This window comes from Pteropus alecto, unplaced genomic scaffold (genome assembly GCF_000325575.1).
Source record: "Pteropus alecto unplaced genomic scaffold, ASM32557v1 scaffold155, whole genome shotgun sequence".
NCBI lineage: Eukaryota > Metazoa > Chordata > Mammalia > Chiroptera > Pteropodidae > Pteropus > Pteropus alecto.
In genome coordinates, this window is record NW_006438113.1 from 21,049,057 (window position 1) to 21,065,053 (window position 15,997).

The window sequence follows — 15,997 nt, forward strand, 5'->3', positions numbered from 1 at the left end:
CCTAGCCCAGTTTGAGCTTGAACTTGCAAGTTAATGTAGAGCTTTTAATTGCATTCTCAGTGATATTTACTTTCATCTCATAACACTAAGCTTTTTACGGTAATGTCTTCGTAAAGTGTGGCACTGAAGCAGAGACGAGTGGCACCAGGAATACCTCAGCTTTCATGCAAATGTCCAATGTTTTTTGTTTATTTACCTTACAATTATATGCCCAGAAAATTCTGAAAGGAATTCTAGGCTTAGAATCTTATTATTTTTTAATGTTTCCAGGGAGATTTTTCTAAATGAGTTATAATTTACTTGAGTCAAATGCAACGTTCCTAAGTATATATGGAATAAGTTTTAACAAAGGCATAGTCGTTTAATTCATTCCCCCAATAAGATATATTACATTTCATTGTTCCTGAAAGTTCCTTTGTGTCACTTCCAGGTTAGTGTCCCTCCTCCACTGGAAGCAGCCAGTGTTAGGAATTCCGGCACCATTGTTGAACCTTAATGTTAGTTCTTAGAGTCTTCTGTGTCAAAGAAAGATCATTAAAACTAGGGTTTCCTTTTAAGATATTATCCTCCTTAGGGAACCATTCTGAGGTACATGCATAGACTAAGAATTGAACCCAAAATTTGGCCATGTAGACTTTCAGCATATTGCTTCTAAAACACATCGGCACATCCTGAGTGTCATGTTGTTAGTGAAAGAGGAGCAAGTCCATTTCCAGCCTGTCACAAAAATGTCAGGTAATTTTATTCCTTGTTGTATTTTAATTTGGCTCTATTTTCATTTCCACTACTGTAAAAAATTGCCAGCGATGTTTTGTGATCATAGTTTAACTTCGTGCGGTATGTATACCCTTTGTGTAGAATGGAATAAATGATGAACTAATGGAAATTTAGTAAGAATGATCAATAAATGTCATGGATGAAGCTGAAAGGCTTAATAGACACCCTTGAACATAGAGAAGCAGTGTTTGGTTTGGGATCCTATCTGCCTCTGTGGGGTGATAGGAGAGTAAGTAAAACATTCTGCGTCAATTTATTCTCCACGATTGTATACCATTATCTCAAAGGTGAGGTTCTATCATTTGGTTCTCATAGTAACCAGACAAAGAGTACTTTTGTTCCTTCCCTTGGAGTGAGTGAGTGAGTGTGTGTGTGTGTGTGTGTGTGTGTGTGTGTGTGTGTGTGTGTTAAGAATTCTATATTGCCCCTAGAGATTTTCTTTTCCCTCCTTTTTGTGAATGTGCTCTTCTTGATAAAAAAAAAATTTCAGAAGCAGGGTTGGAATAAACTGAATAATGCAGAGAGATAAAAGATTCCGGGCTAGATGGCTACTTTTATTTCAATACCGCAACACATGGAGTATAGAATGAAGTTACGCTGCTGTAATTTATTCTCTTTATTAAAATAGGCAAGCATTAGACAAACCATAAAATTTCCATCTGTATTCACAGCAGGCTCCCACCATTTGAAATACAGATTTTATCCCCATCTCCCTAAAACATCCAGGATTGAAATGTTTTAACATTGTAGAGCAACAGAATTATCATATTTAATTTCTAAAAGCAATGGATCTCCCCATCTGTTCTTTGGATTGCTGCATCCATTAAAAAAAAAAAAAAAAAAGGGAAAGCTTGCCTTCTGTACTTAATGTCACTGAGGACACGGGTGTTGGGTCGGAAAGAATCTGCAGTGCAGCAGAGGGAAATGAATGGTAATTCTGCTGTAGTTCTGTTTTCATCACCCCACCAGCCTAATCACCTTGAGAAGAAAAAAAAAAAGGCATTTTTACACAGTGTGCTGGTGATCAGCCCAGAAGTGAGGCACCCATTGCCCATTGTTGTTTTAGCACATTGCCTGAAGAACAAAGGCTTTTAATAATGGGAAATTGCCATTCCAAGACATGAGAGACTGAAAACCTCCTTCTTGGACTAGAGGAAGATTTCGGGGTTTTTTTATTTTTCTTTCAAAAAAAGCCAAACACTTGCTTAATATTTTAGGCATAGAAAGAAAGCATAGAGTCCTAAAAAGATTGTTAAAAAGATAATTGTAAATTCTCATCTTTTTACCAAACTGTTCCCCCACTGGGAGAATATTCTGTTTCAATTTTTTATAAAGGCAGTCTAATGAAAAATTTAAACAAAATCCTTTTAGAGCAAATTTCTGTCAGATGTCACGCCAGTCTCCCCTTTGGTAGGGACAGTTATGTAAGGCAGTCTGTGCTATCTATTTAAATAATAGACTTCTATCATGAATCCAAGGCTCTAATACTTGCTTGCCTCTCCCTGAAGACTTCATGTTTGTAGTATTTCTGCCTCACTTAAGTGTAATACAAAATTTTAATAATGTTACTCTGCTGAGCAACATTAGTAGGGGTAGAGTAGGGGTATAATTATGTAAATTTAGTAAGAATAAAAATGTTACGAGAGCAGGTCTGTCCCCTGGATGAAAGGATAGCGTACTACATACAGTGCTTTGAGAGGGACATCTGTGGACACTGAAAAGGAAAACTGAAAAAAATAAAAGTTTTGAGGTCTCAAAAGGTGTGTATTGATTTGTTATTTACAAAGGACTTTCATAGACGTTATCACATTCGATCCTTGTAACTCTGTAAAAAGGATATTCTCATTTTCAAGAAGTTAAACTACTTGTTCAAGTTCACCCAGATACCTGAGTACTCTGAACCCTGAGTGATACCCTCCCTCTCTCCTGCCATTCTCCCCTCCAACATATTAGCATAGAATGTCTTCATGCGAACATGGGCATTTTGGAGACAGGCAAACTGGCATCTTGAGGGTTCCGGTATTTCTCTCGACTCGCAATGGTCCCCAACCTTTATGACACCAGGGACTAGTGTTCCTATGAGAATCTAACGCCTGACGATCTGAGCTGGAGCTGAGAGCTTGATACTAGTGCTGGGGAGTGGCTGCAAGTACAGGTAAAGCTTCGCTCGCTTGCCCACCGCTCACTTCCTGCTGTGTGACCCGGTTCCTAAAAGGTCACGGACCAGTACCATTCCAGAGCCCAGGGGTTGAGGACCCCTGCTCTAGAGAATAGTTTCTCATGAGACAAAGTGGTGTTTGGGCCCAAATTTAAAATATTGTAGTGTGCGTGTGTGCGGGTATGTGTGCACGCACGTGTGTGTCCTATATGAGACTAAAACTGGAGAATAAAGGAAATTATCTTGATTTGATGATAAAGCATACTCTTAAGTTGCTTTCCACACCAGTTGAACCAGTTTATACTTGTGCGACATGTTGACCCCATTACACTCGCTACAGCAATGACTTAACTTTTTCATTGCTTTGCCAATTTTATAGATGAATATGTTCATGTTATTGTTTTAATTTGCAATATTTTATTACTAGTGCAGATGAGCACTTTTTTATGTTTGCTAGCCATGTGCATTCTTTATTTATGGATTGCCTACTCACATAACTCACACATCCTGCAGTTGTCCTTTTGTTAATTTTTAATAATTCCTGTCTTTCAGTTCAGAAGTAACTAGGAAGGCCAATTCTCATGGTTCTAATATCACTGTAACATGCCATAAACATGTAAAGATTGAGTTGGTACCAAGATAAAATGTTGAAGCTAAGATCTAATTTTAAATAGCCTATTCTTTAATCAATGAACTACAATTACGGAAACACACAAGCTACCAATTTTTAACATTTCCAATAGGATAAGCAAGATCGTGTTAGGACCACAGCATAACCTGCTGTAGACAGCAGTTCTCAGAATTTAAGCCACGTGAATCTATTTTGTTGTTTCCATACCAAGAGGAGATCTCTTAAGTATGCACTCAAAGTGCAGTTACAGTAGCTATTCATTTTTTCTCTGGCACCAAGCAACTGAAGAATCTAAAAAGTACCATCTATTCTGCCAGAGTAACAATTTCAGGCATATAACCATAGTGAAAGCAGTGAGGAAAGATCAGAGGCCTGGAGAAGATGCTAAGCATTTTTCCTCTCCCTTCAGGGTCATTAGCACTAAGGTAAAAAGGGAGAGAAAACAGTTGGATTTTGATAAAGAATTCCTAAGTCCGGTGATTTAATACTTTGGTCTTATAAAATAGATGTTTTGCCCTTGGCAGGAGAGAGACAACTGAGGTCTGGTGAAACCTATAAAGATTAAATATGGGCAAGATTGTTCCAGCAACTATAAGCAGGGTAATTTATTATTATTTTTATTGTCAATTATTATTATCACCATCACTGCCACTGATAGAATCATACTGTATCACGGTGGTTAGGAATCAGCTCTGCAGTCGGATTTCTACATTCCCCGTGTGTTCCTCTCTCCTCCATTGCTTACTGTGTGGCTTTGGGTTCGTTAATTAACCTCACAAATCTGCTCATCTATAAAACGGAGACAGCAATAATCCATCTCAAGGTGATTCTTAGGAAAATTTCCTGAAACGGTCAACATAAAGTGTTTCGGAAGTGCTAAATAAATCTCTGATGTTTTCTTATTGTCCCGTTAAAAAACATACTTCAGATTAAATCTTGATTGGTTGTTGCTTGGATAAGAAGGTATTCTTAAACTTTAGGCAACCAAGAGAGAAATGCTCCTAACAAGTGGTCAATGCCTGTAACCTAATTCAAGATAATATAATTCAATCTTTCCTTCTAAAGGCAAATATCCCTTAGTTGATTTAGAGATTTATTCTATAACGAACATAATTGTTCAGTGAAAATGGTAATAGATATTATCTGTCAGATTTCGATTAATAGACTCTAGAATGGAATTTGAGAGTGACCTGCAGAATGTGTGGGCCCATAACTTACTTCATAAGAATGTTTCATCTGTTGTTGTTTTGTTTTTTATTTCTTGAATAGCATTTGACAACTTTATGTGTATTTTATATTGAGTAATATCTCTGTGACTTGAAAAAGCTAAATTCATTATTTAAAAAATTGTGTTCATGTAGGAAGTTTTTTATTTTTTTCAACAAGTATTTGTCAGACACTGTACAAGATACTAGGAAATAGTTGTAAATAACAGTCAATATCTTATCTTCTTAGATTTTAAAGTCTATGATTTTCATTCCTGGAAATTTATTGCACATCTTCTATTTCACACTCCAATGTGTGGTGATTTTTGGTTATTTGCTCCAGAGAAATAGATTGACAAAATAGCACCTGTTAGGATGTTGTCCCTCACCCTTGGGAATATAGAAAATGTCTCTATAATTGTTTCATTGTTTTTGTTGCTATTATTTTCTTCAAAACACAATGTTCCTTCCCATTTATGATTTTATAAATTGTCCATATTAAAATGATACCTTATTTTCTCATTACATTGGGAAATAGTTATTAGGCCATTTATTAGATTTGTTATGACAACTGTCTGCATATTTATTATCTCATTTTTCTAACAAACTGTATACATTCGTATCATTAGTTCTTCTCCTTAGACATCACTTTACATCATTTGTAGGTCCCTTGAGCATCTTTGAATAATCTTACCTTTAAACTGTTCAGTTGGCCCAGATACATGATAGTCTAGATGCTGCTTTCTTTTCTCTTAAGATTTAAAAGAAGTCTATCTTCCTTTTAATTCTAGTGGGATGATAGCACTTTGGCTGCTGGCTTTTTTAAAAAAATTAATTTCTTTATTTTTATTGTGACATTGGTTAACAAAATCCAGTAAGTTTCATGTGCAGTTCAACAATAAGTCATATTTATATTGCATTGTGTTTTAAAATTTTTAAATGGCCTTTTCATATGACTTTAATGTTTCTACAAGATGAAGACAGCATATAGAAATGGCATTATATTCATGCATTCCCTTTGCTTGGTTGTACTGCCTTTTCGCTCTCATTTTTGATGCCTACATTATATTTACTCTTTGGTTCTATGATTCTTGTTAGGATTTGTTTTGTTTTGGGTACTTTTGAAGTTGGTGCATCTTCAGGAAACCATAGTTCTCAAATTCATTATCAGACAGTGTTGACATTTTTTAAAATAAAACACACACTCATATGCTGTTTTAGGCCTTGACACTTGGGAGAAAAGTTGCCCTGTATTCTTAACTATGCCTCCTGAACTTGAAAAGGCCATATATTGAGAGCATAAGAGAGTTAAGTTGCACAATCTGAAGCCTGCAGCAATCATCCGTATTTTTGCCCTCTCTTGGCTCCTCATTCGCTACTAATTTTCTTGCCTCTATCCAGAGACCATTTTGGTTGGAGGAGTAATGTATTGGTTAGGCATGCCTTCAGCTATAGATAGCAGTATATCTGGCTAACAGTGGTATAAACAAAGAAAAGGTTTTTTGCTTTGTCTTCTCACAAAACGAGAAGTCTTAAGGTAGACAGCTGCTGCTGCTAGTTCAGAAATGTAGCGATGTTCATCTTCACACTTTGGTTACCTAATTTCACACCTCAGGTGTGCATTCAAGACAAAAGCAAGTGAAGTTCAGGACTAACTACTTCAGTGCCTTTATCAGAAAAAGAAAAAGCCTTCCCGGAAGCCCCTACCTGACTTCTGTTTCAGTAGCCAGAATTGCATCTTCCAGCTGCTTCAGTTGCAAGGGAGGCTGGAAAAAAAAAGAGTAGTTAACCTTCCTGCTGTGGAGGCAGCAAAAGAGGAGAAGGAAGAGAATATTTAATGGGCAACCAGAGAAGAAGTCTCCCTCTGTCCAAGTAATCCAACCCATTCACCCTTCCAAAGGCCTGCTCTACTGTCCCTTGTGTGAAGAGTTTCCTGAATTCCTTGAGGCAGAGTATTTCCCTGTGAACTCACCTGGTCTTGTACTCATTGGCTAGACTGAGCATACTCTCTGAGCAAGAGCCACCTGACCACACCTGGTACCTGAGCTATGGTGCTCTGTGAAGTTTGCTGAAAGAACAAATGAACGAGTGGGGTGTATGTATCCCCTGGACGTTGCCTGGAGCCAGCTGCTAGAAGCGAATAGAAAGTGCTGAGTGAGGAAATCTCCCTTCCACCTGACATCCTATCCTTGTCCGTGGGCATTCCCCTGATGAAATGTGAAACCACAACCCTGACCACTTGTATTCATTAAGGTACTGTGGGAGCTTTGGGCCAAAGCCCTGCAGGCTCATGTGTGATAGAAATATTCTAGTTTGGGACAGTAGGCCATCTGCCTTCCTAGAATTGTTTTATACCGTTTAAATAGTTATTTGGTCTCTTCACGATATAAATCTTAGCTCAGCTTACCAATCAGTACAGACTTCTGAATGAGAAAATGTACAAAATATCTATTCATAGGAAACATTCTTGGTTGTGCTTCAATAGGCATATAGTTTAAAATATAGTTTATACTTCCTGGAATTTTATCCTAGGAAGATAATTAAACAAGTGTGCAAAGATGTATGTGTAAAGTTTGGAGATTTTTCATAGCAGTATTTTATAAGAAAATTTGGAAAAATTTTAACTCATCACCAGGTTTTGGTCTAAATAGAAGCATTAAAAATGATCACGTAGGATATCTTAATAGCACAGAAGTGTTGCTGGATTTACCAATTAAGCTACGTGGTTGCGAGGGATAATCCCATCTCAGTTTACAGATCTGCAGTTATGCATATATGGATGGATGTCTTTTCACCAACATGGTAGACCATGGTTACCTCTAGGTAGTGATTTTTTAACTTTCTTTAAAGTTTTTGGCATTGTTTAGTTTTTAAACAGTGTATGAATATTTGTTTAGCAATAAAAAAACACAGTTTTCACGAAAATATGCCTTCGATTAATGGAAAAATAGTATGAAGTACCATACATGAAACCTCTGCTGACTAGAACCAAACTAACAATAAATCTGAATTGACCTTTTTCTCTTTATGTTCAGAAGAGTGGGGACATCAGGACAAAATGAAATGAACTATAACCAGGAATATGTTGTAAATAATTTTCAGAATATGTCTTGGAATATATCTCCTCTATTTTCTCCTGTACTTTATTCTACTACAATGAATAATATCTATGACTACAAACTCCTGCCAGTTCCTTTCTTACTGAATAAAGTGGCTAAACTGTAGGAAACACACGTGGACTAATGCATTTATGAAATATTTTCAACATCAAAGGCTAAACAAAACATTTTCTGAAAAGTCTTGAGTTAAACCAAAAATTAAATTTGCAATCCCATTCCCCAGACATTCCAACTAATAAGGCAATCAGGATAAAAACTTGAAGTGATTTAAAAATTCCTCTGTGAAATTCTAATATATCAAGTTCCTATTAGTAAAGACCATAGGTATACATGAAAACTACTAAGAGTAGTTCACTTACAGAATTCTATCATTGTACTTTTTTTTCTAAGTAGCGTAATTGTTAGTAGCGAAATTCTGATTGACTCAAGTGGGCAGTGTATTAGAAAAGATAAGGGCACACATCAGTCCTATAGAATACTGAATTATTTCCTTTGGTAGTTGATAAAGAAAATGCCCCAGAAAAGAAAAAAAGATTTCAAAAACAGGATTTATCTAATGTCTTGACTCTAGAATATATCCAGTACCACTCATTTCCATGTTGATATAAGCCTGTACATGAATGTAGAGTTTTCAGGGTAAAGGTTAAAGGTTTAAATTGTGTTACTTAACTGTGTGTGTGTGTGTGTGTGTGTGTGTGTGTGTGTGTGTGTGTGTGTGTGTGTATAAACTTTTGTTTTTAATTAATAGTTTAAGCAGGTGAAGTGTTTTTCATTTTCATTAATCTTTCTTAGAAGCCTTCTCTGTAAAGGTCAACTTCTTTTTTCTTTTATGGATAGATTACACAGACACACATATACAAACGCATACACAGAGTCATGCATGCACACACAGTGCCAGATGCATTGAGATTTGAATCTGTGGTTAAAAAATTCTGTAACTATCAGAACTGTTTCTTAGATTCTGAAAAAAAAAAAAAAAAGAAACTAGATATTTTGGACTCTTTTCAGTCAGTTAATTTAATCTCTTTGTTATAGTTCAGAAGTGTGGAGAGAATTACTGATACCAAGTAGAAGTTTTAGAAATGAATAGTAGAGTTGTGCTTAACTTTCTAAATTTGGTCAAATTAGATTTCTTGGCACTATGGTCAGAAATTTTAAAATTTCAAGTAATATGGCTGAACTCTTTTGATTCAAACTGGCATGTGATTTAAATCAGCTTTTGTCTTTAAAGAAATTTTTTAAAAAGACCAGTTGATAAGGATTTAGATCGAATTAGTCTAAGGAAAGCATAAATCTCATTAACAAAATAAATTTGGGAGTTAAGAATACCTGACAAATGTTTTAAAGAACCTCAAACTGACCAATATGACAGGGTGCTTTATAAAATGTGGTAGTTCATTTAGCTATTATTTTAAGAGATGCCATTAGCTGCTCTTTACCACATTAAGACTTGTTATGTATTTGCAGACAGAAACTGTTTGAAGGTAACTACACCGACCAACACTGTCAGTCAAGGTTGTACATATGTTCCAGCTAGAAGAGAGTGCCACTAAGGCCATTGATATCACTGGGCATCAGCCACAATGTGAAAGTGAGGACAGCAGGTATTTATAAAAGAGTATGCAGTCAGAACACTTTACTAACCAATGTTAATTCTTGTTACCATTCGTGTAGACATGGCAAGTAGTCAGATATCAGATATTCCCTGAGCACTTCCATGTGCCAGATACCCTTTCAGGTACCAGGGATACAGTAATGAATGAGACAGCCTGAGACCCTGTAAGAATAGAGCTTGTATCTAGTGGAGGAAGTCAATAGACAGACATGCACACGAATAGACCAATAAGACAATATCAGGTCCAAATAAATGCTGTAAATAAGGTAAATTTGGTAAGGTGGGTAGGTAATGACAAGGGGAGCTGTTCTATTTAGGGTAGTCAGGCCTCTCGGAGGAGATGACATTTGAGTTGGGATCCGAATTATTAAAAGGAGAAAGCCTTTTCCAAGAAGAGCTTATCAAACAGAAGGAACAGCAAATGCAAAGGTCTTGGGGATGAGTCTAAGTTGGAGTGTCCTGAATGTGGAATTCTGTCTTTAGAGAACACAAAACCATAAAAACCTAAAAATTAATATAAATGGTAAGGTATTTTTATTTAAAAATCCATAAGCATAAAATAAGCTTGTATTACACTAAAAGTTTCTACTTTTTATACAACATTTTTTGGAGGGAGGCTCCTTTAAAATAGGATAAAGGCAAAGAATTAACATTTAACACCCAACTTGCACCACAGTTCTTTCTCTTAATCACTATCTAGGCAAGAGCCAAGAAGAACTGGGGCAAGGAGCTATTTTTATGTCGTATGCTCTTTATTTCTGGGATTTGCAGGAGAGATGATGGCAAAGAGTTTCCTGACTGCTGTTCTTAACTCCAGTTTATTTGAAAAGCATATTAAAATATAACATTGGTTCTAGTTATTTTTCATTAAAGATTTACCAAACAATGTCAAATTCAGTTTCCTATTGAGTTTGAAGACAGTGTCTAACTTTTGATGGTCATGAAAGCAATTTACTAGTAAGAACAGTTTTTTAAGCAAGTGAAAAGATGTATTCCATCTCTTGTCTTTAAAGACACCTGTACTTGTTGGAGAACCATTTAGTCATCTAGCTTGAAGCACTCTCACTTAAAGGTTTCTCAAACTGTCTCTTAACATTTCTTCTAACCAAACATGTCATCTGTCTTGGGGGAGGGGAAGGATGGCTTAAATCCTAATGCTTTATTTTCACAATCATTGAACAATTCACAATTCACAAAATATTCATCGGTCAAGTCTAACTGATTGTGACAGGTGGGATGGAACCGAAAACTGAGCTATTTGTTAGATTCTGATAGATGGTATACAATACTCTGTAGGAGACAACAAAGTCTCCATGACATCATGGACTGCACGTGGGCACGGAGATGCATAAGCCAAGCACAGCCACTTCGTGCCTGGTCACAGGCTGATCTCATGATGACCATAATGCATATGGCTCTCCTGGCCCTGCCTGCTGACATCTACTGGGGAAAAATCCAAAGAGGCCATGACTGCAAAGGTTCACAGGGCGAAACAGTAGGTTTCTGAAGCATTGTTTTTCTTAGAATTGGTCTTCATCCTAAAAGTCCCCCTTGTGGTCTTTATGTTCTTTCAGTGGTCGTTGAATGTTTTTCATCTCCCTTTTTCTCCAGAACAAGCAGGGGCACATGCACAGAATAGGAGGGATGGCCCTGGGCTGCTCAGCTGGGGGCAGTGGGCCAAAGGTCTCAGTCACATATAGCATCTTCAAAAAAACAACTCTCTCACACAAGAGTAGTCTCAGTTTGAATTAATCAACAAAGTTAATGATAAAAGGAAGGGTGTATGGCAAAACAAACAAACAAATAAAAACAAAAAAACAAAACCCATAGATGATAAATAGTATGAGAATCCAAACAGATATAATGGGCAAGGGTAATCAAGGAAATTTTTACAAAGGAGCTTATATTGAAATAAAGAGATATTTCATTAGATGATGTTTCAATCCTGGCTCTTTACAGTGTATATTATAATGGTTATGGGGAACTCATATGGACTAAAGTAATTTAAGGATCTAAGATTCAGTTTCTATTTTTTACTCATTTATACATATTCTCTTTTTCTCTCTCCATCCCTTTCTCCCTCTTTTCCTTCCTCCCTTTATCAAGAGTGTCCAGTTTGATTTACTTAAGCTAAATATGAGCCTAAGTTAGCTGCCCTGTGCATGTGTACATACAACAACGTGGTACTTACCATCTCTGAGTCTTAGAAATTTTAGTCAAATGGAAAAGTAAATGGTTCATAAATTTATATTTTCTGCTTGGTGATAATCCCACCCTACCATCTTTTGGAAAGAGAAGGAAGGAGGGGAGAAACAAGTATGGAAGAGCAGTCCCAAGTAAGATTGTTCTGTAAGAACAACCTCGGAAGAAGGTTCTCATCTTTCCCCCCGGGGCCATAGATGCCATAATTTCCTGGGATCTGGTGCCATACTTGCATAGCTGCTCCCTAACTTGAACTTCTCAGTCCTTCAGTTACTGTGAAATCAGACTACGTGCATTTGTCTAAATTTGGACTCTTCCTTTAGCCAGTTCACGAGCATCTATGTTTGTGTAGGTGTGCGAGTGAAAGCCAAAAGCAAACCTTCAGTGAAGGAGAGTTTTTTATTCAGGCTCTGTTTTTTTTTTTTCAATTTGCTACTTATTTTAATTCATTATTCCTTAATTCATAAACATGAGAAATAAATTACTACTTTACACCTATACTTTAAGTTGAAAATGGTATTTTTTCATTTTAAAAGCATTTCTGGGTGCCTTTAATGCATTGGCATCGGAGCTTTTTGTTGTATAATCCTGTTAGGAAGCTTTTTTTTAAGTCCTAGAGATGAATTTTTTAATTCTGGATTGCTAAACTGTTCTGGGACCCTGCTGACCTGAGCAGCTGTCCTGTGCCCATTCCCCTCATAAGTTCCTTCTGATGCACCTTGATCTTTCCAAAGCCTGAATTGTAGTTATCTGCCTGTTTATGTTATCGTGCAATACAGTTTTTCCCTAAAATTTCCAGGCAATAAGATTCAAAGTAGAAATTAACACCTTGACATTATCTGTGTAGTTTTTGTGTGTTCTAGTAGGAGAACCTGGACTGAAAGATGCAAATGAGTAGTCTTTTATTTTCTCTTTTCAAATAGGGAACTTCCCAAATGCTTCTGCCTTTGGATGGAGCAGTCTGCGGTAGCACTGAAGTGAATAATTCTATATCTGGCAGTTATATGTCAAAGCAAGTTTCATACACGCAGCAGATGTACGTTCTGGGTGACTGCCATTAGCATGCATCTGGGGAGTTATTTCCTGATAATTGGCAGATTTGGGGGTGGGGGATGGTGAAGGAAGGAGAACCTAGGACTTGCTCCCTCATCAGTTTATTTTCTGAGTAAGGATAGTTCCCAAAGAAAAACCTTCTCAGTTTGAACCCTTAAATGGATCTTTTGTATTTAAATGTTTGTGGTTCTTTTAACTGTGGGAAGCTTTTGGATTGGGGGTTTTCCACTGAATTAAGAGGAAAAAAAAACCCTGCCTCTTTTGTTGTTTAAATTCTAATTGTCTCTAAAAGAAAAGCATTTGCGGAAATAACGTTTGTGCCCTCTGTGTGGCATTGTCTGGTTTTGTGAAAGTCGATTTAAGGGATTTTCTCTGTGAAACCAATAAAGCAGCTTAAGTAATTGGAGCTAAATTATTCTCCCTGGAACACCACCAGGTCAATGGCTCTGGGAAGTTTGGAAGGGCACAGAACCGAAGGGCGGGGTGGCAGCGGTATCATGGCTGTCTTAGCCCATCTTCCTGAGTGAGGGGCTGCTGCAACCGGAAAGACCCTATTGAACCCAGCTCACCTTTTCCAGCACTTCTTTTCAATAGAACCTTCTTTTTCTACCTTAATTGCTCACATTGCAGTATTTTTCCTCCTCCTGTTCCTCCAACCTTCTCTACCTTTTATCTTGGTAACAGTTAACATTCGAAGCTTTCCATAGCTGCTTTTTCTTTAGCGATTGGAACTAAGGCTCAAGGACTCTCCAGTTAGATTTCTAAAGTCTCTTTCCTGGAGAAGTAGAATTGAGAGGATCAGCCTGAGCGACCTAAGAGACCTGCTTTGTCTACCCAGAGAAAACTTGGAATAGATCCTACAAATTGTTTAATATCTTTCTATCTCCTCTCATTTATAATATGTCGAGAGTTAGAAGACCCCATATTGCTTGCTCAGGGTGTAGTGAAGATCTTTTCATCTCCTAAATTATTTTGACCACATTCTTTTAAAGCCATAGCTCTTTCTTCTTTCCCTTTAGGGTTCTCCCTCCCTAATTCATTCTCCCTCCCTCATATTCATTCTGTCTCTTAAAGCCAGAACCTTTAGCTACCATCTAAGTTCCAAAATTAATTAACTCTCATTTACTGTTTACTGTGTACCGTACTGTGTATATTATATTATATTTGTGTACATTGTCTTATCCCCTACTAGATTGTAAATTCCTTAAAATTAAAGGCAAGGCATTATCCATCTTTGACTATCCCTAGTATGGCACCTTGCACATAGTGAGTGCTGAGTTAACGTGACTCACTATGTGGCACTACGATTTTCAATTAATTTGAAAAAAAAAAAGTAAAAAATAGATATGTTAGTCCTTAGGCACATAGTCTTAGCACCATTGTGTCCTATTCCACTTGTTTCCAGGAAAATGCTTATTTACTGGCTATGGTCCTTGCTTTCTCCTCCCCTTCTATTATTTTCTTGTCTTATCACTTGTTTCCTCTAAGTCTGCACTTACCTCTGGGAGGTGTGACTTGTTTAGAGACCCATGTTGCTCAGAAGCTTTTTATTGTTCCATGAATATTCGTGCCAATTAAAAGAGAACAGAGAGAGTGAGACTCTCTACTTCTACCCTCATTCTAGCTCTTGTTCCAAAGATTGCTACTATTTTTATTTTTTTCTTCTCTTTGAATTTAGAAAAGAATAGGGTTCATGTGAGCCTTTAGCATATCAAGTAAGTTATTTATATCCAAAGAACCTAAGTTATTCTGAGTCCATCATTATGGGAAACACTGATTGTAAGTGAAGAAGAAGGATTGAGTTTCATTTTGGAATTTCTTTCCTTGTTAAAGCATGTGGGGGTGGATTTTTAGATGTACTGAATATTTCATAGGTTTGTTTATTGAGCACTTATCTTCCTTAGCATCAAACAGTGATCCGTAACTAATCTTTGCTTACTGTTTTCATGAGAACTGAAAGATATTTCCTTCAGTTTTGAATTGCTTGCCAGAGCGGTAACACATGAGGTCTTTGTACTTCGTTCTCCAGTAGTTGATGAAATCCAGCATTCAGACTATCTGTGTAGACATCTCACAAAAAGAAATCTTTTTCTGATTTCTCGGTTGAATTCATGAGATCATAAGTTAAATGAAAGGTTAAAGTTCAAGTAGCAAGTAAAAGGCCAAGTGTAACACCAGTTTTCACCAAATGATGTTCTGCTTTTCTCTTCTTAAAGCAACTGTTGCTAAGCTGAGTTGTGTTGGTGCTTTCCCTTTTCCTGTGTTTCTTCCGTAAACCAGTATTGTCACCACTTACTCAGTCTTGGAGCAAGACTTCTTCCAAAACCAATTTTTGCTGGGAAGACAAATGACAGTATTGAACTGTAAATATATGTTTAAGAAATAAGTACATTGCTTCAGCTATCCTTCTGTCTTTGGAAGTTATACTCTAAGATATTTTAGCTTTATCCATGTTCCTTTTCACTGACCATGTAATTATTCAGAACCTATCATGTGCATGCACACTGTACCAGGCATTTGGGCTTTTATGTGTGAAGCTACTTTAAATTGATTTCTTTATTGATTATGAAATCAGCACATTTTCTATTTCAGGCACCCCTTTTATAAAGTAGAAATATAATATCTCACAGGTGTTACTACTACTACTACAACTACTACTACTACTAATAATAATAGCAGCACTTACCAGATACATGGACTTTATGCCAGGCACTATTATAAAGCCTTGAAGTATAATATCCCATTTAAACTTTTCATCTCTACAAAATGGGTAATGTATCTCTGTTTAATAGGTAGGGAACCTGAGGCTCTTAAAGGTTAAATTACTTGCCCTGGGTTGAACAGCTAATGTGTTTCAGAGCTGAAGTTCAAACCTAAATGTGTTTTATCCCTAAGTCTGTGTCCTTAAGTTACTACCTCCTACTTTTCTTGGAAGTTGTCAAATGCCAGTACTTCTGAAACAATCAGTTACTTTTTTGGCTAGTTCTGTGGTTTTCTCTCATATGACAGGTAAGACAGGTGCATGAATAATTAAAACCCCAGGACCCAGGTTTCTGTACCACCCAGAGTCAGAATGGACTAGCTGGAGTGACAGAAACTTAACGTGAGTTAGCTTGGTGGAGAGCAGCAAGCAAGATGGAGGAGTCCTCTTTTGCCCTTCAAAGAATTTGTAATCCATCCTTGCTGTGTTGCTAATAAGGAAATAATGGCTGGAAATAATGTAGAAACCTAAATCAG

General features: G+C 36.9%; 1 protein-coding gene across 2 annotated transcripts in view; it reads left to right on the plus strand.

Moving 5' to 3' along the window:
• The window catches only part of ANK3 (ankyrin 3), a 556,993-nt gene that overhangs the window by 293,314 nt on the left and 247,682 nt on the right, over positions 1 to 15,997 (plus strand). The window lies entirely within an intron of this gene.